The 27,916-nt window shown below is 41.0% G+C and overlaps 1 long non-coding RNA gene across 2 annotated transcripts; it reads left to right on the top strand.

The window, feature by feature from the left end:
- Positions 1 to 19,116: 19,116 nt before the first annotated feature.
- On the top strand, positions 19,117 to 25,920 carry LOC146573490 (uncharacterized). 2 transcript variants are annotated; one of them, XR_014892849.1, is made up of 3 exons: positions 19,117 to 19,290; positions 23,186 to 24,470; positions 25,528 to 25,910. It is a non-coding gene; the product is annotated as an uncharacterized LOC146573490 (long non-coding RNA). The 2 variants fall into 2 exon arrangements; XR_014892850.1 differs by lacking the exon at positions 19,117 to 19,290 and adding an exon at positions 19,305 to 20,176 and having other exon boundaries at positions 25,528 to 25,920.
- The last annotated feature ends 1,996 nt before the right edge of the window (positions 25,921 to 27,916 follow it).

Genomic DNA, 27,916 nt, shown 5'->3' with positions numbered 1-27,916 from the left:
ACATGGAGAAACCTTTGGAATACAAGCGCGCTGATCCACACAGGTATGCACACGGGTGTTCACTGCTCGTAGACCCAAATTACACCTTTCTTGGCCGCTACTTCGAAGCACATCTGTCCTGCGTGCTGCACAACAACATTGAATATTTAGTATTTACTGCTGTTTACACTTAGCTAGATTAATGCGATGGTGTTGTGTTTAGTATGTTGCTTTGGTTTTTTTTGCTTGTTTTCTATTTTTCTCTCAACAGGTGATCCAGGAGATTTTTATTTTTTTTTCTCCCCCCCTTTCTCACTGTCCCTCTCCCCTTCTGTTTTTCCTTTCCTTCCTCTTTCTTTCTCCCTTTCCTATCCCTCACTCATGTCTGTCCCATCTGTAACATCTGAAAATAAAATATAATAAATAATAAAAACAAAGATCGACCAAATGGACCAATACGGCAATGCCACGATGATCCATTTGGCAAAGTAAATCCATTGGGTATCCTTGTTGGTCTTCAGACAACAATTCTGATGGCTAAAGAACCAAATGGGACAGGCAAAAAAAAAATAATAAAATAATAACCCCGTCACGGCGAAACATGACACCGTGAAGCACAATCTAACTGGAGAACCGGGGACCCTCTCCGCGAACGGGTTTTTCTTCCTAATTTAATGCTTTCTTTTAATGACATCGTTAACATTTCTCAACAAAAACACATGAAAGTATCACTGATAATTCAACAGTAAAAGCTTGGAGTCATTTTTGACCAGGACATGTCCTTCAACGCACATATTAAACAAATATGTAAGACTGCTTTCTTCCATTTGCGCAACATCTCTAAAATTAGAAATATCCTGTCTCAGAGTGATGCTGAAAAACTAGTTCATGCATTTATTACTTCCAGGCTGGACTACTGTAATTCATTATTATCAGGATGTCCAAAAAACTCACTGAAAAGCCTCCAGCTAATCCAAAATGCTGCAGCAAGAGTCCTGACAGGGGCTAGAAAGAGAGAGCAGATTTCTCCTGTTTTGGCTTCCCTTCATTGGCTTCCTGTTAAGTCCAGAATTGAATTCAAAATCCTGCTCCTCACATACAAGGTCTTAAATAATCAGGCCCCATCTTATCTTAATGACCTTGTAGTACCATATCACCCTATTAGAGCACTTTGCTCTCGCTCTGCAGGCCTACTTGTTGTTCCTGGAGTATTTAAAAGTAGAATGGGAGGGAGAGCCTTCAGTTTTCAGGCCCCACTTCTGTGGAACCAGCTTCCAGTTTGGATTCGGGAGACAGACACTATCTCTACTTTTAAGATTAGGCTTAAAACTTTCCTTTTTGCTAAAGCATATAGTTAGGGCTGGACCAGGTGACCCTGAATCCTCCCTTAGTTATGCTGCAATAGACGTAGGCTGCCGGGGGATTCCCATGATGCATTGAGTTTTTCCTTTCCAGTCACCTTTCTCACTCACTATGTATTAACAGACCTCTCTGCATTGAATCATATCTGTTATTAATCTCTGTCTCTCTTCCACAGCATGTCTTTATCCTGTCTTCCTTCTCTCACCCCAACCGGTCGCAGCAGATGGCCGCCCCTCCCTGAGCCTGGTTCTGCCGGAGGTTTCTTCCTGTTAAAAGGGAGTTTTTCCTTCCCACTGTCGCTTGCTCATAGGGGGTCATATGATTGTTGGGTTTTTCTCTGTATCTATGAAGCGCCTTGAGGCGACTTTTGTTGTGATTTGGCGCTATATAAATCAAATTGAATTGAATTGAATTAAAATCGCTTCATGTTTTGGCCACCACACAGTGTTTTCCAAACTGATTCACGATCTGAAAGTGTGCAGATCTAACGTACATAATCCTTTGTTAGGTTTATTATTTTCATTTCACACGTAAAACATTTATAGATTCATTCACCACTCCTGTTAGTTTGAGCTTCAGGCTGCTGACGAACTCCTTCAAGATATGCAGGTAACATTTTTAGTGGAATCAGTTGTTAAAGAGGGAACACGCTTGTCTAATATTTTGTACGGAGTAAACGTTATATTATTTTAAATTTTTTTTTAAAGTTTATGTCACATTAAGTTGGTTAACTTAAGCTGTTTGATAATCTTTGCTTTAATCATAGACTGTATTTTAGGCGTTCCCTTTTTTCCTTGTTAATTGCGTAGAATGATGCACAGAGTGAACCTCAGCCAAGACCAGTGCGCTGGAAAAAACGTGACAGACAGGGAGCTTTTATTCCTCAAAGATCATCAACCACTCGAAGTACTAGTTGCATGCCACGTGCTCAGTGTTCACACAACCATTGATTTTATCTCACAACTTGTTTTCACCAAAGAATTTCAGTAAGTAAATATTCTTCAATTTTTTTCCCCCTCCAGTGTCCAGAGAGCAGCATCAATGTCCACGTGAAGAACCTAGTTATGTTGCCAGTGTCAACCCAACAAAAGGTACTTTACCTTCTTGTATTTATTGTGATTTCTGTTTACTTTTATATTTGTTGTTATAGTTGAGTTATGCAGGGCTTTTGTGCAGTCCTAAGAAACATACTGCCTAGAGTGTTTTTCACTTTGTGGAAGAGTTTCTTCCTTTCTTTCTTTTTTTTCTGTTAGTGTATGGTGCTTCATCAGGAGCTCCTTCAGTTGTTGGAGGATGGAGAAGAGGATGCAGCCATGACTTGTGAGACGTCGTCTGAGTCAGCTGCTACTCACTGGGCGATCAGAAATATGGTGTCCTTGCAAAAGTGGAAAGAGGCCAGGCCTTGTCTTATAGACAATATGTTAGCTACTCTGGATCCACAGTCACACCGTGTGTGTCAGTGTGGCAAACAAGTAGTTGTGAGGTGTCTGGACTGCCTGCCTCTTCCATTCCTTTGTGCTGACTGTGATATTGCAGTTCACACACGCTTTGTCCTGCACAACAGAGAGGCAGTAACAGGAGGGTTTTTGCAGCCTTCATCAGAGTTTCACAAGCCAATAGGTACGGTTTTTAAGTCTTATGCATTTCTTGCTTTGTATGAGTATGAGTGGGTGCTGTTATTGTATATTTATTGGAGTGGAGTGGAGTGCTGTAAAGTTTGAGGTGGACAGGATGTGCAAGGAGCCATGCTTTAGCTGCCCTGCCTGCACTCCAGACATGCTTGCCGTCTCAGTTGATGGAAACCGCAAGCTTTATCGCTTTCAGTCAAATGCAAGGTACGTTATGCATTGTGTACATAAGTCAAATATGGATTTGTAGAAAAATGTATTTTAATGTTTCTTTTCAAACAACTGTCACTGTGTTCGTTCAGCACTTCAGAGCAGGGGGACTTTGAAGGTGTCTTCATTGAAAAAGATGAGGAAGTTGCTGAGTTTGTGAAATACATCCAGAGACACACAAATCATGTAAGATACACATATATATATATATATATTAGTGCTGTTAGCGTTAATCTTGTTAAAATGACGTTAATGCCATAACCATATACACATACACGTATCCAGTGATGCCCTCATGCAGACCGATATTTGGCCCTGGCAGAGCACAAGTGAACGTAAGCTCTTGATATATAAATATCCTTTTTAAACAAACTCCCAGTATCTGAGCAGTAGTTGAATGTTTTGTTCTTGAATCATAATATGCTACTATGTTTTCCCATCTGATGTTGTTAAACTGTAGCTGCTGCTGACCTCCGGACAAAGAGAAAAGTCTTTGAGAAGGTGATGGCTGTGAGGCGCCTGAGAGAGGAGGAGATGATCCTTTGCAGGGAGATGCGGCATCACTGGACAGTGTTGCGAATGCCATCTGTGGTGTTGGGAACAATCTCCTCAGACTGTAAGCACTTTATTTATTTATTAATTTTTTGATGAATCGATTGAAAATAAGAGCAGATGCTAAAGTCTTACTGGATCTTTTACCTATATCTAGATTGCTAGCTAACACTGCCTTCTCCCTTTTAAAAAAATGTTTAATTACAGCATCCTAATTCCTTGTGTTTATGAGGTGAGGTTTTTTTTTTGTTTGTTTGTTTGTTTTTTAACTTTTCTCATATTTATTTGTTTTGTTCTTTTTACAGCCTCCTTTGTTGGCATGTCGGAGGATGCACAGAAGGGACTCTGTAGCCTGGTTTTAGAAAACAAAGTGAACTGAAAGCTGAAATGCTCAAAGTAAAGGACGTGTACAAGAGAATCCTCAGCCACCAACCACTCCTGGAAATGGACTCGGAGGAGGACATTCCAGACGATGCCACTGAGAGTGATTTGAGCACTTCTGCTGAAGACTGATTGTGTCATCATTGATGTTATGTTTGGTAAAATAAAAAGTTAATCACATCTCTGTTTAATGTGATTTTTCAACAGACATTTTACATTTTGAGAAGAAAAATGGAATTTCCTTGGTGCAGTTGTTTACCCTGAATCATTATTTCCCATCTAATTTAATGACTAGTGTACATGTTCAGATACGATAACATAATTTAATTTATGGGATGCTTTCTGGGCTGCTCAAATGATCACAAAATTTAAAAGCACCAGGCAGCACACTCACAAGTACATTTTTTGTTCAGTGTTTTGTCGAAGAAATCAACAAGTACAATTGAGATGTTTGCTGTAGTGGTGTGTTTGTTAAGAAGCATGCCAGCACACCGGTGAAGTGACAGTCCCAGAATGCACCCGAGCCAGTGACTCGCCCCAGAGCAAATGAAATTGCTTATCTAGAAAGACAACCGTCATCAAAGAAGAAGTAAAAGAGTAGGAAACAAATGGTAAGGGAAGGTACTGTGGGGTAGGAAAGAAAGGCCAGAGCTGTGCAAAATGACCTCCAGCAGGCTACAAATGTGCACGTCTGCTCAAACGGTCAGAAACCGACTCCATGAGGGTGGTATGAGGGCCCGACGTCCACAGGTGGGGTTGTGCTTACAGCCCAACACCGTGCCGGATGTTTGGCATTTGCCAGACAACACAAAGATTGGCAACTTTGCCACTGGCGCCCTGTGCTCCTCACAGATGAAAGCAGGTTCACACTGAGCACTTGTGACAGAGTCTGGGGACGCCGTGGAGAACCTTCTGCTGCCTGCAACATCCTCCAGCATGAGTTTGGCAGTGGGTCAGTTTTGGTGTGGGGTGGCATTTCTTTGGGGAGCTGCACAGCCCTCCATGTGTTTGGCAGAGGTAGCCTGACTGCCATTAGGTACTGAGATGAGATCCTCAGACCCCTTGTGAGACCATATGCTGGTGCGGTTGGCCCCGGGTTCCTCCTAATGCAAGACAATCCTAGACCTCATGTGGCTGGAGTGTGTCAGCAGTTCCTGCAAGATGAAGGCAATGATGCTGTGGACTGGCCCGCCCATTCCCCAGACCTGAATCCAATTGAGGACATCTGGGACATCATGTCTCGCTCCATCCACCAACTGCACCACAAAATGTCCAGGAGTGGGCAGATGCTTTAGTCCTGGAGTCTGGGAGGAGATCCATCAGGAGAGCATCTGCCACTTCATCAGGAGCATGTCCAGGTGTTGTAGGGAGGTCATACAGGCATGTGGAGGCCACACAGACTAGTGAGCCTCATTTTGACATGTTTTAAGAACATTACATAAAACCAAATTAATGATTCTGTATTGCATTGATCAAGGAACCAACCCAATAGGAGCTAAAGGAATCCTCTTGACATTACTTCACTCAGTAAGTTTATACTATGTTTAATGTGCATTTTCTTCATCAGTTTTGAACATAACATGTTAGCGCTCCCTGGTCCTTTTTGGAGACAGATCCTGAGACAGCAGGCAGCTATGGAGAACTCGTGTCAGCTGTGGTAATTAAGGAATACTTTGATTTAATATTGATTTCATGACAACTATCCTCAGGCACATATTCCTGGATATATATGATGACATAAGTAAAGTCCCATTTTACAATCATTGCCTTCTTTGATCTGACTTATTGCCTCAGACTTTGGCCCTGTGTCCCCAAAAGTATAGAAAATCCATGACACTGAGTAAGAGGCCTTTATCATGTTATAAGTGAGAGAGTTTGGTGTAACAGTGGTTGAACATGCCAAATCAATCCACAACATACTGCCATTCCCCAGCTGTAACCTGCATATGCATCAAACCAAAATCCAGTATCATAGACATAAAGATGAGGTTAAAGGGGTTGTATCATTTTGCCAGATAGCTTCATCCCAAAAAAGATAAACATTCTTCAAAAACAAAAGTTTGTGAATATTTGCTGTATTGCCAGGCCTAAACCAACCTGTTAAACTTATCAAATTATTGTCATAGATACGAACCTATTGATTGAAACAGAATAATCCATTGAAGCCTCCATCATCATCCACGATCACTGTTACTGTTCAGATTATTTCATCTCTGTTTTCCTCTAGAATGTTTTGAAAATCAGCATTTGATCAACAGACTTTTTAAAAGTTTATTTTGATCCTATTGTTTACGTGTGTAATTGCATTTTTATTGAAATTATGACAGGAAAACCCTTAATCAAATTGTATCTTTGATATCTAATAATAATATTAACAATAATGTTACATATGTAATATGTACACAATAATAATGTGCAAACAAACAAGAAAAATAGCAAAAAATGTCAATTTTTTTCTAATACCCTGTATATAAAAACCACATATGACCACAACTCCAAATGTGCAATTGTCACTGCATCTAAACATGACATATTACAAAAAGGTAGAAACATATAATATACAATATGTTCTGAAGCTGGTACTGGTGCAGTTAACTTTGCTTTAGGCTCCCATACACAGTAGGTGTTACTTACCTTACGTGCAGTGCAGTATTACTTTACCTTGTAATATGTTATAATAAGCAAGTCACTTCTATATTTATGAGGATGTAGACAATAATGTTGGCTGATATGTAAAACTATGAGATGTCGAGTGCAGGGAAGATATTATTGATGGATCAGATTCATGAATGTGTTAGGTACTTAAGCCACAATTAGAGAGTGAAACAGAGACTGACACTGGTTGAAATGTATAGTAAATATTTTATTTTGAACTTTTATGCTGAACTACAAGCTGTGAACTGTGCGATCTCTGCGACCTGTGGTGCCTGGTTTACTGTGTGTAAAACTGCGCAGGTTCCCATGTGTCATCCCACACTTTGCCACTGTCAGGAGAAAAACATAACAAAGAACAACCACACACAAAATAGGACAATTTAGGTTGTGACATATGACAATTTTTTAGGATGAAATATCTTCTATATTCATGTCATGCTTTATACACCTTCATTGTAATATAAATGAATCAAATCAAGTCAGACAGTAATAATATATGTAGTAGATGTCAAGCAGGACCACAGCAGCAGCCACGATCCATCGGAACCTGCTGGATGAGAGAGCACAGAAACTCCAGGGAAGAAGTTTAGTTAGTAACATGCATGAACTGCATTACTGAGACATGTATGTTTACAGATGGTGAGGGAGAGGGGGAGAGTTTTCAGTAAAACGAGACGCGACTGCATCTTCAACCAATACTGAGCCTGCATAACCCTGAAAGAGACAGACAGAGAGAGAGGGGGGGGGGACACTAACCCCCAGCAGTCTGGTCCCATTACAGCATAACTAAGGGCTGAGCTGAACCAGCCCTAACTATAAGCTCTATAAAGAAGTAAAGTCTTATGCCTACTCTTAAAAGTGTTGACCATGTCCACCTCCAAATCTCATAATGGACTTTGGAGGTGGACAGCTATCAAGCTCCTCACAGAAGAGGAGCTCGATAGCTAAAAGCTCTCAATTTACTTTAGTCCAAATACATGAATTCAAATTGAGGTGATAACTATTTATCAACAATATGAATGTCTGTTCCTGTCCAACAAAGTTGTTACTACATACCATGTTGAGCAAGGCTTCCACTTGACTTTAACTTCTTCTTTTTCCTGAAAAACATGATATAAACAAACAATTAATTAAGAAAGACATGCAAGTTGCATACAAAAAGGAGCTTATAAACATTTGTGTACTATTGAATGGCTCAATAAAAACATAAGAACCACTACAATGCGTGTACTGCCAGCATCGAGTGCATGTTAGCAAAGCAACACTGCTTACATTGTGGCTCACAAGCAAAACTAACTGAAGCAGATGTTACTGAATGGGAAGGAGCACCTCCACATCAATCACTCCTTCTGAGCATGATGTCAGGAGGACTTTAAAGAACGTAAACATCAGGAAGGCAGCACGACTAGGTCGTATCAGGTGGTCTGTTCTTATTTAATGTCCTATTTGGAGTGAAATCCTGACTCAGTGGCTGAATTAGTGTAGATTCATCAAATACAAAAGCTTATGGATATTCAGTCAGGCACAGTTCAAATCCAGGAAGTCCAAAGACGCAAACAAATCTGCACAACAGCAGGCTAAATTACTTACATTTACAACTCTCCTGTCTACTATCTCTTCATATTTGAAAATCTTCTGTGTACGGTGTTTTCGGCATTCTGAAAAATAACAAATGAAATATTTACATGAGTTCTGTAAAACTGGAAAAAAATGCAAAAATTAAGAAAAAGAAATCTTAACGAACATGTCATGTGTTTCGTACATTTACAATACCATAACGTCTAACCTTTCCTTGTCCTTTTTTTGTTTGGGACATCCGAGGTGTACACAGTAGAAATTGAGGGAGATGCAGGATGTGGAGATGAAGAGGAGGATGCAGGAGGAAGCAGAGATGAAGAGGAGGATGCAGGAGGAAGCAGAGACAGAGAGGAATATGCAGGAGGAAGCAGAGATGAAGAGGAGGATGCAGGAGGAAGCAGAGATGAAGAGGAGGATGCAGGAGGAAGCAGAGACAGAGAGGTTTTTCTCCCTAATTTAATGCTTTCTTTTAATGACATCGTTAACATTTCTCAACAAAAACACATGAAAGTATCACTGATAATTCAACAATAAAAGCTTGGAGTCATTTGGCGCGGCTGCCCCTCTGTTGGTCTTCCATGGTCTCTTGTGTTCTGGGGGCCTCTGGATGTCTGGAGTTTTGATCTCCTCCATACCCGCTTCACACCCTGGAGGACGGGGCTGTGGCCCCCCCACACTCCCTAGCAGATCGTTACATGGAGAAACCTTTGGAATACAAGCGCGCTGATCCACACAGGTATGCACACGGGTGTTCACTGCTCGTAGACCCAAATTACACCTTTCTTGGCCGCTACTTCGAAGCACATCTGTCCTGCGTGCTGCACAACAACATTGAATATTTAGTATTTACTGCTGTTTACACTTAGCTAGATTAATGCGATGGTGTTGTGTTTAGTATGTTGCTTTGGTTTTTTTTGCTTGTTTTCTATTTTTCTCTCAACAGGTGATCCAGGAGATTTTTATTTTTTTTTCTCCCCCCCTTTCTCACTGTCCCTCTCCCCTTCTGTTTTTCCTTTCCTTCCTCTTTCTTTCTCCCTTTCCTATCCCTCACTCATGTCTGTCCCATCTGTAACATCTGAAAATAAAATATAATAAATAATAAAAACAAAGATCGACCAAATGGACCAATACGGCAATGCCACGATGATCCATTTGGCAAAGTAAATCCATTGGGTATCCTTGTTGGTCTTCAGACAACAATTCTGATGGCTAAAGAACCAAATGGGACAGGCAAAAAAAAAAAAATAATAATAATAACCCCGTCACGGCGAAACATGACACCGTGAAGCACAATCTAACTGGAGAACCGGGGACCCTCTCCGCGAACGGGTTTTTCTTCCTAATTTAATGCTTTCTTTTAATGACATCGTTAACATTTCTCAACAAAAACACATGAAAGTATCACTGATAATTCAACAGTAAAAGCTTGGAGTCATTTTTGACCAGGACATGTCCTTCAACGCACATATTAAACAAATATGTAAGACTGCTTTCTTCCATTTGCGCAACATCTCTAAAATTAGAAATATCCTGTCTCAGAGTGATGCTGAAAAACTAGTTCATGCATTTATTACTTCCAGGCTGGACTACTGTAATTCATTATTATCAGGATGTCCAAAAAACTCACTGAAAAGCCTCCAGCTAATCCAAAATGCTGCAGCAAGAGTCCTGACAGGGGCTAGAAAGAGAGAGCAGATTTCTCCTGTTTTGGCTTCCCTTCATTGGCTTCCTGTTAAGTCCAGAATTGAATTCAAAATCCTGCTCCTCACATACAAGGTCTTAAATAATCAGGCCCCATCTTATCTTAATGACCTTGTAGTACCATATCACCCTATTAGAGCACTTTGCTCTCGCTCTGCAGGCCTACTTGTTGTTCCTGGAGTATTTAAAAGTAGAATGGGAGGGAGAGCCTTCAGTTTTCAGGCCCCACTTCTGTGGAACCAGCTTCCAGTTTGGATTCGGGAGACAGACACTATCTCTACTTTTAAGATTAGGCTTAAAACTTTCCTTTTTGCTAAAGCATATAGTTAGGGCTGGACCAGGTGACCCTGAATCCTCCCTTAGTTATGCTGCAATAGACGTAGGCTGCCGGGGGATTCCCATGATGCATTGAGTTTTTCCTTTCCAGTCACCTTTCTCACTCACTATGTATTAACAGACCTCTCTGCATTGAATCATATCTGTTATTAATCTCTGTCTCTCTTCCACAGCATGTCTTTATCCTGTCTTCCTTCTCTCACCCCAACCGGTCGCAGCAGATGGCCGCCCCTCCCTGAGCCTGGTTCTGCCGGAGGTTTCTTCCTGTTAAAAGGGAGTTTTTCCTTCCCACTGTCGCTTGCTCATAGGGGGTCATATGATTGTTGGGTTTTTCTCTGTATCTATGAAGCGCCTTGAGGCGACTTTTGTTGTGATTTGGCGCTATATAAATCAAATTGAATTGAATTGAATTAAAATCGCTTCATGTTTTGGCCACCACACAGTGTTTTCCAAACTGATTCACGATCTGAAAGTGTGCAGATCTAACGTACATAATCCTTTGTTAGGTTTATTATTTTCATTTCACACGTAAAACATTTATAGATTCATTCACCACTCCTGTTAGTTTGAGCTTCAGGCTGCTGACGAACTCCTTCAAGATATGCAGGTAACATTTTTAGTGGAATCAGTTGTTAAAGAGGGAACACGCTTGTCTAATATTTTGTACGGAGTAAACGTTATATTATTTTAAATTTTTTTTTTAAGTTTATGTCACATTAAGTTGGTTAACTTAAGCTGTTTGATAATCTTTGCTTTAATCATAGACTGTATTTTAGGCGTTCCCTTTTTTCCTTGTTAATTGCGTAGAATGATGCACAGAGTGAACCTCAGCCAAGACCAGTGCGCTGGAAAAAACGTGACAGACAGGGAGCTTTTATTCCTCAAAGATCATCAACCACTCGAAGTACTAGTTGCATGCCACGTGCTCAGTGTTCACACAACCATTGATTTTATCTCACAACTTGTTTTCACCAAAGAATTTCAGTAAGTAAATATTCTTCAATTTTTTTCCCCCTCCAGTGTCCAGAGAGCAGCATCAATGTCCACGTGAAGAACCTAGTTATGTTGCCAGTGTCAACCCAACAAAAGGTACTTTACCTTCTTGTATTTATTGTGATTTCTGTTTACTTTTATATTTGTTGTTATAGTTGAGTTATGCAGGGCTTTTGTGCAGTCCTAAGAAACATACTGCCTAGAGTGTTTTTCACTTTGTGGAAGAGTTTCTTCCTTTCTTTCTTTTTTTTCTGTTAGTGTATGGTGCTTCATCAGGAGCTCCTTCAGTTGTTGGAGGATGGAGAAGAGGATGCAGCCATGACTTGTGAGACGTCGTCTGAGTCAGCTGCTACTCACTGGGCGATCAGAAATATGGTGTCCTTGCAAAAGTGGAAAGAGGCCAGGCCTTGTCTTATAGACAATATGTTAGCTACTCTGGATCCACAGTCACACCGTGTGTGTCAGTGTGGCAAACAAGTAGTTGTGAGGTGTCTGGACTGCCTGCCTCTTCCATTCCTTTGTGCTGACTGTGATATTGCAGTTCACACACGCTTTGTCCTGCACAACAGAGAGGCAGTAACAGGAGGGTTTTTGCAGCCTTCATCAGAGTTTCACAAGCCAATAGGTACGGTTTTTAAGTCTTATGCATTTCTTGCTTTGTATGAGTATGAGTGGGTGCTGTTATTGTATATTTATTGGAGTGGAGTGGAGTGCTGTAAAGTTTGAGGTGGACAGGATGTGCAAGGAGCCATGCTTTAGCTGCCCTGCCTGCACTCCAGACATGCTTGCCGTCTCAGTTGATGGAAACCGCAAGCTTTATCGCTTTCAGTCAAATGCAAGGTACGTTATGCATTGTGTACATAAGTCAAATATGGATTTGTAGAAAAATGTATTTTAATGTTTCTTTTCAAACAACTGTCACTGTGTTCGTTCAGCACTTCAGAGCAGGGGGACTTTGAAGGTGTCTTCATTGAAAAAGATGAGGAAGTTGCTGAGTTTGTGAAATACATCCAGAGACACACAAATCATGTAAGATACACACATATATATATATATTAGTGCTGTTAGCGTTAATCTTGTTAAAATGACGTTAATGCCATAACCATATACACATACACGTATCCAGTGATGCCCTCATGCAGACCGATATTTGGCCCTGGCAGAGCACAAGTGAACGTAAGCTCTTGATATATAAATATCCTTTTTAAACAAACTCCCAGTATCTGAGCAGTAGTTGAATGTTTTGTTCTTGAATCATAATATGCTACTATGTTTTCCCATCTGATGTTGTTAAACTGTAGCTGCTGCTGACCTCCGGACAAAGAGAAAAGTCTTTGAGAAGGTGATGGCTGTGAGGCGCCTGAGAGAGGAGGAGATGATCCTTTGCAGGGAGATGCGGCATCACTGGACAGTGTTGCGAATGCCATCTGTGGTGTTGGGAACAATCTCCTCAGACTGTAAGCACTTTATTTATTTATTAATTTTTTGATGAATCGATTGAAAATAAGAGCAGATGCTAAAGTCTTACTGGATCTTTTACCTATATCTAGATTGCTAGCTAACACTGCCTTCTCCCTTTTAAAAAAATGTTTAATTACAGCATCCTAATTCCTTGTGTTTATGAGGTGAGGTTTTTTTTTTGTTTGTTTGTTTGTTTTTTACTTTTCTCATATTTATTTGTTTTGTTCTTTTTACAGCCTCCTTTGTTGGCATGTCGGAGGATGCACAGAAGGGACTCTGTAGCCTGGTTTTAGAAAACAAAGTGAACTGAAAGCTGAAATGCTCAAAGTAAAGGACGTGTACAAGAGAATCCTCAGCCACCAACCACTCCTGGAAATGGACTCGGAGGAGGACATTCCAGACGATGCCACTGAGAGTGATTTGAGCACTTCTGCTGAAGACTGATTGTGTCATCATTGATGTTATGTTTGGTAAAATAAAAAGTTAATCACATCTCTGTTTAATGTGATTTTTCAACAGACATTTTACATTTTGAGAAGAAAAATGGAATTTCCTTGGTGCAGTTGTTTACCCTGAATCATTATTTCCCATCTAATTTAATGACTAGTGTACATGTTCAGATACGATAACATAATTTAATTTATGGGATGCTTTCTGGGCTGCTCAAATGATCACAAAATTTAAAAGCACCAGGCAGCACACTCACAAGTACATTTTTTGTTCAGTGTTTTGTCGAAGAAATCAACAAGTACAATTGAGATGTTTGCTGTAGTGGTGTGTTTGTTAAGAAGCATGCCAGCACACTGGTGAAGTGACAGTCCCAGAATGCACCCGAGCCAGTGACTCGCCCCAGAGCAAATGAAATTGCTTATCTAGAAAGACAACCGTCATCAAAGAAGAAGTAAAAGAGTAGGAAACAAATGGTAAGGGAAGGTACTGTGGGGTAGGAAAGAAAGGCCAGAGCTGTGCAAAATGACCTCCAGCAGGCTACAAATGTGCACGTCTGCTCAAACGGTCAGAAACCGACTCCATGAGGGTGGTATGAGGGCCCGACGTCCACAGGTGGGGTTGTGCTTACAGCCCAACACCGTGCCGGATGTTTGGCATTTGCCAGACAACACAAAGATTGGCAACTTTGCCACTGGCGCCCTGTGCTCCTCACAGATGAAAGCAGGTTCACACTGAGCACTTGTGACAGAGTCTGGGGACGCCGTGGAGAACCTTCTGCTGCCTGCAACATCCTCCAGCATGAGTTTGGCAGTGGGTCAGTTTTGGTGTGGGGTGGCATTTCTTTGGGGAGCTGCACAGCCCTCCATGTGTTCGGCAGAGGTAGCCTGACTGCCATTAGGTACTGAGATGAGATCCTCAGACCCCTTGTGAGACCATATGCTGGTGCGGTTGGCCCCGGGTTCCTCCTAATGCAAGACAATCCTAGACCTCATGTGGCTGGAGTGTGTCAGCAGTTCCTGCAAGATGAAGGCAATGATGCTGTGGACTGGCCCGCCCATTCCCCAGACCTGAATCCAATTGAGGACATCTGGGACATCATGTCTCGCTCCATCCACCAACTGCACCACAAAATGTCCAGGAGTGGGCAGATGCTTTAGTCCTGGAGTCTGGGAGGAGATCCATCAGGAGAGCATCTGCCACTTCATCAGGAGCATGTCCAGGTGTTGTAGGGAGGTCATACAGGCATGTGGAGGCCACACAGACTAGTGAGCCTCATTTTGACATGTTTTAAGAACATTACATAAAACCAAATTAATGATTCTGTATTGCATTGATCAAGGAACCAACCCAATAGGAGCTAAAGGAATCCTCTTGACATTACTTCACTCAGTAAGTTTATACTATGTTTAATGTGCATTTTCTTCATCAGTTTTGAACATAACATGTTAGCGCTCCCTGGTCCTTTTTGGAGACAGATCCTGAGACAGCAGGCAGCTATGGAGAACTCGTGTCAGCTGTGGTAATTAAGGAATACTTTGATTTAATATTGATTTCATGACAACTATCCTCAGGCACATATTCCTGGATATATATGATGACATAAGTAAAGTCCCATTTTACAATCATTGCCTTCTTTGATCTGACTTATTGCCTCAGACTTTGGCCCTGTGTCCCCAAAAGTATAGAAAATCCATGACACTGAGTAAGAGGCCTTTATCATGTTATAAGTGAGAGAGTTTGGTGTAACAGTGGTTGAACATGCCAAATCAATCCACAACATACTGCCATTCCCCAGCTGTAACCTGCATATGCATCAAACCAAAATCCAGTATCATAGACATAAAGATGAGGTTAAAGGGGTTGTATCATTTTGCCAGATAGCTTCATCCCAAAAAAGATAAACATTCTTCAAAAACAAAAGTTTGTGAATATTTGCTGTATTGCCAGGCCTAAACCAACCTGTTAAACTTATCAAATTATTGTCATAGATACGAACCTATTGATTGAAACAGAATAATCCATTGAAGCCTCCATCATCATCCACGATCACTGTTACTGTTCAGATTATTTCATCTCTGTTTTCCTCTAGAATGTTTTGAAAATCAGCATTTGATCAACAGACTTTTTAAAAGTTTATTTTGATCCTATTGTTTACGTGTGTAATTACATTTTTATTGAAATTATGACAGGAAAACCCTTAATCAAATTGTATCTTTGATATCTAATAATAATATTAACAATAATGTTACATATGTAATATGTACACAATAATAATGTGCAAACAAACAAGAAAAATAGCAAAAAATGTCAATTTTTTTCTAATACCCTGTATATAAAAACCACATATGACCACAACTCCAAATGTGCAATTGTCACTGCATCTAAACATGACATATTACAAAAAGGTAGAAACATATAATATACAATATGTTCTGAAGCTGGTACTGGTGCAGTTAACTTTGCTTTAGGCTCCCATACACAGTAGGTGTTACTTACCTTACGTGCAGTGCAGTATTACTTTACCTTGTAATATGTTATAATAAGCAAGTCACTTCTATATTTATGAGGATGTAGACAATAATGTTGGCTGATATGTAAAACTATGAGATGTCGAGTGCAGGGAAGATATTATTGATGGATCAGATTCATGAATGTGTTAGGTACTTAAGCCACAATTAGAGAGTGAAACAGAGACTGACACTGGTTGAAATGTATAGTAAATATTTTATTTTGAACTTTTATGCTGAACTACAAGCTGTGAACTGTGCGATCTCTGCGACCTGTGGTGCCTGGTTTACTGTGTGTAAAACTGTGCAGGTTCCCATGTGTCATCCCACACTTTGCCACTGTCAGGAGAAAAACATAACAAAGAACAACCACACACAAAATAGGACAATTTAGGTTGTGACATATGACAATTTTTTAGGATGAAATATCTTCTATATTCATGTCATGCTTTATACACCTTCATTGTAATATAAATGAATCAAATCAAGTCAGACAGTAATAATATATGTAGTAGATGTCAAGCAGGACCACAGCAGCAGCCACGATCCATCGGAACCTGCTGGATGAGAGAGCACAGAAACTCCAGGGAAGAAGTTTAGTTAGTAACATGCATGAACTGCATTACTGAGACATGTATGTTTACAGATGGTGAGGGAGAGGGGGAGAGTTTTCAGTAAAACGAGACGCGACTGCATCTTCAACCAATACTGAGCCTGCATAACCCTGAAAGAGACAGACAGAGAGGGGGGGGGGGGGGGGGGGGGACGACACTAACCCCCAGCAGTCTGGTCCCATTACAGCATAACTAAGGGCTGAGCTGAACCAGCCCTAACTATAAGCTCTATAAAGAAGTAAAGTCTTATGCCTACTCTTAAAAGTGTTGACCATGTCCACCTCCAAATCTCATAATGGACTTTGGAGGTGGACAGCTATCAAGCTCCTCACAGAAGAGGAGCTCGATAGCTAAAAGCTCTCAATTTACTTTAGTCCAAATACATGAATTCAAATTGAGGTGATAACTATTTATCAACAATATGAATGTCTGTTCCTGTCCAACAAAGTTGTTACTACATACCATGTTGAGCAAGGCTTCCACTTGACTTTAACTTCTTCTTTTTCCTGAAAAACATGATATAAACAAACAATTAATTAAGAAAGACATGCAAGTTGCATACAAAAAGGAGCTTATAAACATTTGTGTACTATTGAATGGCTCAATAAAAACATAAGAACCACTACAATGCGTGTACTGCCAGCATCGAGTGCATGTTAGCAAAGCAACACTGCTTACATTGTGGCTCACAAGCAAAACTAACTGAAGCAGATGTTACTGAATGGGAAGGAGCACCTCCACATCAATCACTCCTTCTGAGCATGATGTCAGGAGGACTTTAAAGAACGTAAACATCAGGAAGGCAGCACGACTAGGTCGTATCAGGTGGTCTGTTCTTATTTAATGTCCTATTTGGAGTGAAATCCTGACTCAGTGGCTGAATTAGTGTAGATTCATCAAATACAAAAGCTTATGGATATTCAGTCAGGCACAGTTCAAATCCGGGAAGTCCAAAGACGCAAACAAATCTGCACAACAGCAGGCTAAATTACTTACATTTACAACTCTCCTGTCTACTATCTCTTCATATTTGAAAATCTTCTGTGTACGGTGTTTTCGGCATTCTGAAAAATAACAAATGAAATATTTACATGAGTTCTGTAAAACTGGAAAAAAATGCAAAAATTAAGAAAAAGAGATCTTAACAAACTTAACGAACATGTCATGTGTTTCGTACATTTACAATACCATAACGTCTAACCTTTCCTTGTCCTTTTTTTGTTTGGGACATCCGAGGTGTACACAGTAGAAATTGAGGGAGATGCAGGATGTGGAGATGAAGAGGAGGATGCAGGAGGAAGCAGAGATGAAGAGGAGGATGCAGGAGGAAGCAGAGACAGAGAGGAATATGCAGGAGGAAGCAGAGATGAAGAGGAGGATGCAGGAGGAAGCAGAGATGAAGAGGAGGATGCAGGAGGAAGCAGAGACAGAGAGGAATATGCAGGAGGAAGCAGAGACGGAGAGGAGGATGCAGGAGGAAGCACAGACGAAGAGGAGGAAGCAAAGATGGAGAGGAGGATGCAGGAGGAAGCAGAGATGAAGAGGAGGATGCAAGAGGAAGCAGAGACGAAGAGGAGGATGCAGGAGGAATCAGAGACAGAGAGAAAGATGCAGGAGGAAGCAGAGATGAAGAGGAGGATGCAGGAGGAAGCAGAGACAGAGAGGAAGATGCAGGAGGAAGCAGAGACAGAGAGGAGGATGCAGGAGGAAGCACAGACGAAGAGGAGGAAGCAGAGATGGAGAGGAGGATGCAGGAGGAAGCAGAGATGGAGAGGAGGATGCAAGAGGAAGCAGAGACGGAGAGGAGGATGCAAGAGGAAGCACAGACGAAGAGGAGGAAGCAGAGATGGAGAGGAGGATGCAGGAGGAAGCACAGACAGAGAGGAAGATGCAGGAGGAAGCACAGACGAAGAGGAGGAAGCAGAGATGGAGAGGAGGATGCAGGAGGAAGCAGAGATGAAGAGGAGGATGCAGGAGGCTGACAGAGGGAAGATGTTGGTACAGGCTCTAAATGAAGAATAAATTCCTCGTTTAGAGCCTCTGGGTCTGGGACTGGTCCAGCATCGACACTGTCAGCAGAGGATGGTCCAGCTGCTGGTGTAGACCTTTTAGCAGGAGGTGAAGCTTGTAATTCTGAAAAATTTTAAATATTAAACATTCATTAAAATGGGTTGAAAAAATGTACAGTACACATAAACACATAATAAGTAGCCCAAACTTTAATAATATGTCTGCATTAGGTGCATAGTAATTACATAAATTGCAAAAAAGTGCAATAAACTACAAAAAAATTGAAAATCGTTTTTGTTTTTTTAACATATATTTCTAGTTAGAGAAATTTAAGAGGCTTATCCCTCAAAACTGTAAATACAAAAAAGTTACACAAACTAGTTTCCCACCACAGGAAATTTATTTTGAGTGTCTTCATAGTTTTATTTTTGAAATACACCAATTTTTATATACTGCAGGAAAAACGAAAATAAATATTATAGTGCAAATTTGCAAAATAACAGCATATGCATCAAAATAAACTATTTCCAGCAGTGCAATATGAGTCTTAAGCATCCCAGAAACGACACAGAAAGTCATAAAGTCAAACATAACTTTTTAAAACACATAACAAGTAAAACACAAGCTCATAAGGCCCCGATCGTAAAAAACTACATTTCCGCAAAATTACGTCACTTCCGGTTTCGGGCAGGTCATGCGGTCATGTGATAGTTCGCGCTGATGGACGTAGGAAGTGTTACAAACAGCTGATGGATCGGCGAAGCCTGTTTCTGGAATATCATGTTTTTGTTGCTGCAAGTGATTTTTATGCAGTTTTTGCAAAGCTATATGTGGAAGGAAACTGTGACCTAGGACAAGCTGATGGCATAAGATGTAAGTACAACTCCTCCAGTTTCATATGCAAAAAAAAGTATTGCGCTAGCTTACTTGGTTGCAGAGCTACCGGGATTTAAAAATAGTTACGCAAAACAGAGCGTGCCCGCTCCGATCGGCTGTAAAGGGTTAATAAAGTTTAATATTTTGGAAAAAAAATGTTGGCAAAGAGAGGAAGTACCGATCGGGTTTCCGGTAAGGATCGGGTAGCGTTGAAACTCTGTCGTGCTAGCTAGCACGCAGTATGAGTCATTGTAACTGTCAGCACAACGAAAATAAACTACACCTAAACTCGGTTTATATCTGACCCAAATAGAGTGCAGTTCATAACTTCTTACCTGAAATTCAGTTCACCTCACGCTCCGACCGGCAGCCGCCTGCTTCTCCTGCCTTCGGTTTCCCTGATCCGGGATTGAGCTCTGCGTTAGCCACCACCGGTCGATCGGCGGCCGCCTCGCCGGTGGCTAGCTGCCCTGTGTTGTAGCTCCGCGTTAGCCACCACCAAAAAGCTCAGTTATTTTTTCCACATCGACCAGCATCATCGGCCCATATAAACGAAAAATAAGTCCAGCTAAGACAAACACTGTTTGCGAGCGATCGGGGGTGAAAGGAGCCTCACTGAAAGGGTGTTTTTTAGCGAAGGGTCGCTAGCCGGCTAGCATGAGAACGGGTTGGTACAGACAGTATTCTCCAAAGAGTTGTTGTGTTGTATAATTTGTCTCCTGTCCTAATTTCCTCTCTCCCTGAGGACACTCCAGGTCCAAGCGCAGCAATGGGTAACCAAGAGTTTCCCAAAAGTCAGCCGCCCACAACAGGGAGAAAGAGGAAAAGAGACCGAAATGATGAGCTGCTAGACCTCATCAGAGAGGAGAGCGCAACAGAACAGGTCACATGACAGCACAGCATTTTCTCTGCATTTTCTACCCACAGTTTGAACTGAATAACAAATAACACAACCTACACAAACTGAAAACAAACAGAAATCACAGAGTAAAATTTGAAAACTTTTATTGATGTTAATTTAAAAGTTATTTAAAAAAAGAAAACCCATATAAAGTAAAAAAAAAAGTAAAAAAAAAATCGTAAAAATAAATAAAAAGAAAGGAAAAAAAGAAAAGAAAACCCAAACAGACAAACCCCTCTGAGCAAGCAATAGGCGACAGTGGGAAGGAAAAACTCCATTTTAACAGGGAGAAACCTCCGACAGAACCGGGCTCTGTGAGGGGACAGCCATCTGCCTCGACTGGTCAATGGGTTCTCATAAGTGACTCGATCAATTTAAAAAGAGCCATTCTAATTGTAAAAATAACCAATTTAAAATCCCGTTAGTTTTCTAGGATTCAAGCAAACTACATTAAACCCGGAGGGAGCCCTAGCTGCAGATTGTTAAAGATATCAACTTGAATATTCCGGGCAGTATTTTCATTCCTGACATTAATGGTATTAGTGCCACCAAAGGAATTGTTTACTATGTTCACAACCGTACTTTGCTGTGAAATAGCAGGTTGCCCCTGGTTTGAATCTTCTGTGTCTGAGTCATCTGGGCTCCCCATACAGCACACACACAAGCATGCAAACAGGTTTTTGCAATTTTGATTGTTTGGCCTAGATTCAGGTTCAGGAGCTGGGTCCTGTGTTGGTGACGGTGTGTGGGTGACAGTTGATGCTTTATTGGCCATCAACTGGCCATCAACTTTGCATTTTTGATTATTAAATCTAGATTCCAGTTCAGGTGGTGTCTCCTGTGTTGGGCTGGTGACAGTTGATGCTTTATTGGCCATTGCGTTTTAATATCTATTTGCAGATAATTTGTTTTCTCCGTTTGTTAAAACTAGCGTTTGAAAATCCGTTCCTGCAGAGGGCTATTTATAGACTTAAATCCTTTGAAGTGTATGACGTCACTGAAGCCTTTGCTCTAAGCCCCGCCCACTTCGAGAAAAAAAAAGAATGCGCTCGAAGTGTGTGGCGTGTTTGTCTCCGCCCTTAATTTCATCACAGCCTCCCAATAACTGGAAGGTTCGAAGTGGGCGGGGCTTAGAGCAAAGCCTTCAGTGACGTCATACACTTCAAAGGATTTAAGTCTATAAATAGCCCTCTGCAACTCTGAATTTCTAACACAAGCGTTAACAAACGGAGAGAATAAATTAACAGCAAACAAATAGCTATTGAAGCAAAATGGACAACAGCACAGCTAGGAGCAATCCAGACAATGTCAGGAGTGATTCCACTCCTGCAGATGATGTTAGGCCACTGCTAGAGGAATTGCTAAATAATGTTACACATGAGCAGTGGCAACAGTTGCGGTCTGATTACGCCGAAAATGGCACCATAGGAAGGCTGTGTAATTTTGTAGATAATGTCATAGCCCTATGCTCACTGTCGGCAGGTGCAGAAATGAGGTTTTGCCAGGACACTGCTGTCACTAGCACAACAACAGTGGCCTCAATGGAGACACAGACAGCTCCTGAACTTGCACAGACCTCTAACACAGTTGACCGTAACACGGAAATACCAGCTGATATTTCACAGAAAACAACAGTCAACTTTCACAGCACAGCAGAAAATTGCCCTGGTGCCACATATATCACTAATATCCATAATACCAATAATGTCAAAGTTTTTCAATTTAACATCTTTAAAAAACTGGAATTCAGTTCAATACGAAAAACCGAAAAAATAACTGTCATGCCCAATACTCCAGTAGACAAGAAAGATCGTGATGACACTCAGGCTGTAGATAAAGCAGGAACCTCTTTGGAAAAGGATGTAACCCCAAAGAAATCCTCTGCTCAACATGAAGCCAGCACTGATATGTTCAACATCACAGAAAATAGCAGAAAAGCACTGGCCTTAAAGGAGACAGAGACAGCGCCAGAACTTACACAGACTTCAGAGGATAATGCATGGCTGACAGATCTTATTCAGGCTGTGATTTCACAGCTTGCTAAGATATCAATGTCCAACCCTTCTGATTCTCTCCAAAAATGTCTTTTGGATTCAATCAGGGCTGAACTACAGGGAACAGATTTACCCTCAGAAATCCAGGAACATTGCGACAGAATCGCTAAAGCCATTTCCACTGATCTTTGTAATAGATTAATTGTATCTGGGGAAGAGGGTGTAATGGCTTTAGTTGCCTTAGTTTTCAAAGAACACATTTTGGCAGTGAAGAATGAATTGTATCAAAACACTCTGTAATAACCTCCCCCCTGCTGGGGCTAGTAAATTGGGACTTTAAATTGGCTTTAAATAGATTATATATTTTTGAAAGCCCTTGGAACGGTCGCGGCAGATGGCTGTCCCCTCACTGAGCCCGGTTCTGCCGGAAGTTTCTTCCTCTTAAAAGGGAGTTTTTCTTCCCCACTGTCGCCAAGTGCTTGCTCAGAGGGGTTTTTCTGTTGGGGTTTTCTTTTTAATAACTTTTAAAAAAAAGTTAACATCAATAAAAGTTATTAAATTTTACACTGATTTCTGTTTTTTTATTGTCTGTAAGTTGAATAAATACATTTGTTATTTCTTACTCAGTTCAAACTGTGGGTAGAAAATGTTGTGCTGTCATGTGACCTGTTCTCTCTCTCTCACACACACACACACACACACACACACACACACACACACACACACACACACACACACACACACACACACACACACACCAACATTGGTTTGATTAAACAAAAAAAGGAACAATTTAAAAAGTTTTCACACACATTTCTTTTTCTCCAGACATGAATGACACCAGAAAATCACTTTCAGATCCTCTCATGGCAATGCAGCAGAGGATTTAACACATGACCTTTGACCCTCTCTAGAGAACCTCTGCTTTTCTTCTTCTCGTCCCCCCACTTGGCAGCATTACTGCCTCCGGCTGATCATCTTGCTTCTCCCCCTGCAGAGTTTGGAATCTGGTGTGAGAAGAGACGCCACCGCTCAACAGCATGCTCTCACCCAGGTGATACTTGAGCATACCTGACAGCTGCTGAGGGTCACCTGGACACAGAAACACAAACAGGTCTGATCACATTTCCTTCTTCATGCTAAGCTCTGCTATAAGCCACAACTTGCTTTGCCCCATGTTTGTAGATGACTGGAATCAGAGCAGAGTCTCTGCATGTCTTTATTAGGGTGGAAGCTGCTACTGATATTTGTGCAGCAGACTAAACAAACAGTTTGTGAACATTCAGCATGTTCAGTCCAATCAAAAAGCAGGAAAATAGCCCCACTGAGAAATCTCTACAAGGCACCGCTGAGAGGTGCCATGTAGAGATTCATACATTCGGTCTTCATACTCGACTCCAGATCTGGACTTGTGTTGAACTCGACTGAGGTGGTCTGATCAGACACAGCGCTGCTCTTCACTGCAGCTGTCCACAAATCACAGAGGAAGTCAGGAGTGTTTTTACCTCGTCTAGCTGCCTCTGTGTGTGTGTGTGTGTCTCTTTAATTCATTTTTCTTTGTAAGCTACAGAGACCTTCACAGGACAATAATTGATCCTCGTGTTCGCATGAAATCACTAAATACATGCAGCAAAGCCCAGAGGACACAGGTAACCGATACAGGAGACTTTTCCTGCCCTTCCAGGGAGAAAGTCGATTTCTTCAGTTATACTTCCTGTTGTTTTTTTTGGTTTTTACGTTGAAGATTTTAGATGTTTGGCTTTTAATTCTGGTACTCCTGTTTTAATTTCAAGGCCTGAGGTTGTTCTTCTTGCACCCGTGGACAGAATCGTCTGTTTTTATAGTTTTATAGTTGTTTTGGAGTCAATTTTGCCTCAGTTAGTTCATTTAAAATATTTTAAATAGTTGGGTTTTTTTTATTGTCAGTGGTAGTTTGCTGTGTATTGTGTTGTGTGAACTTGGCAAACTAACTAAAGGAAGCATGTCCCAGGTCTGGTTTGTGGGTGGTTGTCTGCTTAGTAATGAACTCTGCAGACCACATCAAGCTTTCTGCTTCCCACAGGTGTAGCATATGGACTGAAAGCAAACAGAGGTGTTAGTGTGTTGTTGTGTAGTTTCTATTGAAGCTGACATCATTTAATGCTGTTTCTGCATGCTGGTCAGTGCCATCCAGACAGCAGGTATGACTGAGCTTTTGAACCAGGAGAAGGTGTTTACCTTCTTCGCTCCCAACGACGATGCCTTCAATGCACTGCCGCAGGATGAACTCAGCAGGCTGATGTGTGAGTTTTATTCAACTACACAGCTTCTCTTCATTCACATTCTTAATTTATCCACATGGACACTTTCCACACACGTGTGTAAAGCGTCTCTCTTCTTTACAGCAGCTTATGCTGAGACAGCTCGTTCTCACTCCGGACGCGTAAAATAATGACGATTTGTCACGTCCCTTAACTTCTCATGCTGACACCTAAGGTACCCTTCCACATTTTTATGTGACGCTGTGGGTTGTCAATTCATTCCAATATGAACCCGCTCGCGGCGATCGGAGACGCTTCGAGCAGAGGCTCCAGCCATCCTTTTACTCCAATAATAACCCCGTCACGGCGAAACATGACACCGTGAAGCACAATCTAACTGGAGAACCGGGGACCCTCTCCGCGAACGGGTTTTTCTCCCTAATTTAATGCTTTCTTTTAATGACATCGTTAACATTTCTCAACAAAAACACATGAAAGTATCACTGATGATTCAACAGTAAAAGCTTGGAGTCATTTTTGACCAGGACATGTCCTTCAACGCACATATTAAACAAATATGTAAGACTGCTTTCTTCCATTTGCGCAACATCTCTAAAATTAGAAATATCCTGTCTCAGAGTGATGCTGATGCGACTTTTGTTGTGATTTGGCGCTATATAAATCAAATTGAATTGAATTGAATTATAATCGCTTCATGTTTTGGCCACCACACAGTGTTTTCCGAACTGATTCACGATCTGAAAGTGTGCAGATCTAACGTACATAATCCTTTGTTAGGTTTATTATTTTCATTTCACACGTAAAACATTTATAGATTCATTCACCACTCCTGTTAGTTTGAGCTTCAGGCTGCTGACGAACTCCTTCAAGATATGCAGGTAACATTTTTAGTGGAATCAGTTGTTAAAGAGGGAACACGCTTGTCTAATATTTTGTACGGAGTAAACGTTATATTATTTTAATTTTTTTTTTAAAGTTTATGTCACATTAAGTTGGTTAACTTAAGCTGTTTGATAATCTTTGCTTTAATCATAGACTGTATTTTAGGCGTTCCCTTTTTTCCTTGTTAATTGCGTAGAATGATGCAGAGTGAACCTCAGCCAAGACCAGTGCGCTGGAAAAAACGTGACAGACAGGGAGCTTTTATTCCTCAAAGATCATCAACCACTCGAAGTACTAGTTGCATGCCACGTGCTCAGTGTTCACACAACCATTGATTTTATCTCACAACTTGTTTTCACCAAAGAATTTCAGTAAGTAAATATTCTTCAATTTTTTTCCCCCTCCAGTGTCCAGAGAGCAGCATCAATGTCCACGTGAAGAACCTAGTTATGTTGCCAGTGTCAACCCAACAAAAGGTACTTTACCTTCTTGTATTTATTGTGATTTCTGTTTACTTTTATATTTGTTGTTATAGTTGAGTTATGCAGGGCTTTTGTGCAGTCCTAAGAAACATACTGCCTAGAGTGTTTTTCACTTTGTGGAAGAGTTTCTTCCTTTCTTTCTTTTTTTTCTGTTAGTGTATGGTGCTTCATCAGGAGCTCCTTCAGTTGTTGGAGGATGGAGAAGAGGATGCAGCCATGACTTGTGAGACGTCGTCTGAGTCAGCTGCTACTCACTGGGCGATCAGAAATATGGTGTCCTTGCAAAAGTGGAAAGAGGCCAGGCCTTGTCTTATAGACAATATGTTAGCTACTCTGGATCCACAGTCACACCGTGTGTGTCAGTGTGGCAAACAAGTAGTTGTGAGGTGTCTGGACTGCCTGCCTCTTCCATTCCTTTGTGCTGACTGTGATATTGCAGTTCACACACGCTTTGTCCTGCACAACAGAGAGGCAGTAACAGGAGGGTTTTTGCAGCCTTCATCAGAGTTTCACAAGCCAATAGGTACGGTTTTTAAGTCTTATGCATTTCTTGCTTTGTATGAGTATGAGTGGGTGCTGTTATTGTATATTTATTGGAGTGGAGTGGAGTGCTGTAAAGTTTGAGGTGGACAGGATGTGCAAGGAGCCATGCTTTAGCTGCCCTGCCTGCACTCCAGACATGCTTGCCGTCTCAGTTGATGGAAACCGCAAGCTTTATCGCTTTCAGTCAAATGCAAGGTACGTTATGCATTGTGTACATAAGTCAAATATGGATTTGTAGAAAAATGTATTTTAATGTTTCTTTTCAAACAACTGTCACTGTGTTCGTTCAGCACTTCAGAGCAGGGGGACTTTGAAGGTGTCTTCATTGAAAAAGATGAGGAAGTTGCTGAGTTTGTGAAATACATCCAGAGACACACAAATCATGTAAGATACACATATATATATATATATATTAGTGCTGTTAGCGTTAATCTTGTTAAAATGACGTTAATGCCATAACCATATACACATACACGTATCCAGTGATGCCCTCATGCAGACCGATATTTGGCCCTGGCAGAGCACAAGTGAACGTAAGCTCTTGATATATAAATATCCTTTTTAAACAAACTCCCAGTATCTGAGCAGTAGTTGAATGTTTTGTTCTTGAATCATAATATGCTACTATGTTTTCCCATCTGATGTTGTTAAACTGTAGCTGCTGCTGACCTCCGGACAAAGAGAAAAGTCTTTGAGAAGGTGATGGCTGTGAGGCGCCTGAGAGAGGAGGAGATGATCCTTTGCAGGGAGATGCGGCATCACTGGACAGTGTTGCGAATGCCATCTGTGGTGTTGGGAACAATCTCCTCAGACTGTAAGCACTTTATTTATTTATTAATTTTTTGATGAATCGATTGAAAATAAGAGCAGATGCTAAAGTCTTACTGGATCTTTTACCTATATCTAGATTGCTAGCTAACACTGCCTTCTCCCTTTTAAAAAAATGTTTAATTACAGCATCCTAATTCCTTGTGTTTATGAGGTGAGGTTTTTTTTTTGTTTGTTTGTTTGTTTTTTAACTTTTCTCATATTTATTTGTTTTGTTCTTTTTACAGCCTCCTTTGTTGGCATGTCGGAGGATGCACAGAAGGGACTCTGTAGCCTGGTTTTAGAAAACAAAGTGAACTGAAAGCTGAAATGCTCAAAGTAAAGGACGTGTACAAGAGAATCCTCAGCCACCAACCACTCCTGGAAATGGACTCGGAGGAGGACATTCCAGACGATGCCACTGAGAGTGATTTGAGCACTTCTGCTGAAGACTGATTGTGTCATCATTGATGTTATGTTTGGTAAAATAAAAAGTTAATCACATCTCTGTTTAATGTGATTTTTCAACAGACATTTTACATTTTGAGAAGAAAAATGGAATTTCCTTGGTGCAGTTGTTTACCCTGAATCATTATTTCCCATCTAATTTAATGACTAGTGTACATGTTCAGATACGATAACATAATTTAATTTATGGGATGCTTTCTGGGCTGCTCAAATGATCACAAAATTTAAAAGCACCAGGCAGCACACTCACAAGTACATTTTTTGTTCAGTGTTTTGTCGAAGAAA

This window comes from Mchenga conophoros, linkage group LG6 (genome assembly GCF_057382185.1).
Source record: "Mchenga conophoros isolate Kocher_MC1m ecotype Shallow Benthic linkage group LG6, M_conophoros_male_GT1.1, whole genome shotgun sequence".
NCBI classification, from domain to species: Eukaryota; Metazoa; Chordata; class Actinopteri; order Cichliformes; family Cichlidae; genus Mchenga; species Mchenga conophoros.
This window is presented reverse-complemented; position numbering and strand designations above follow the sequence as displayed.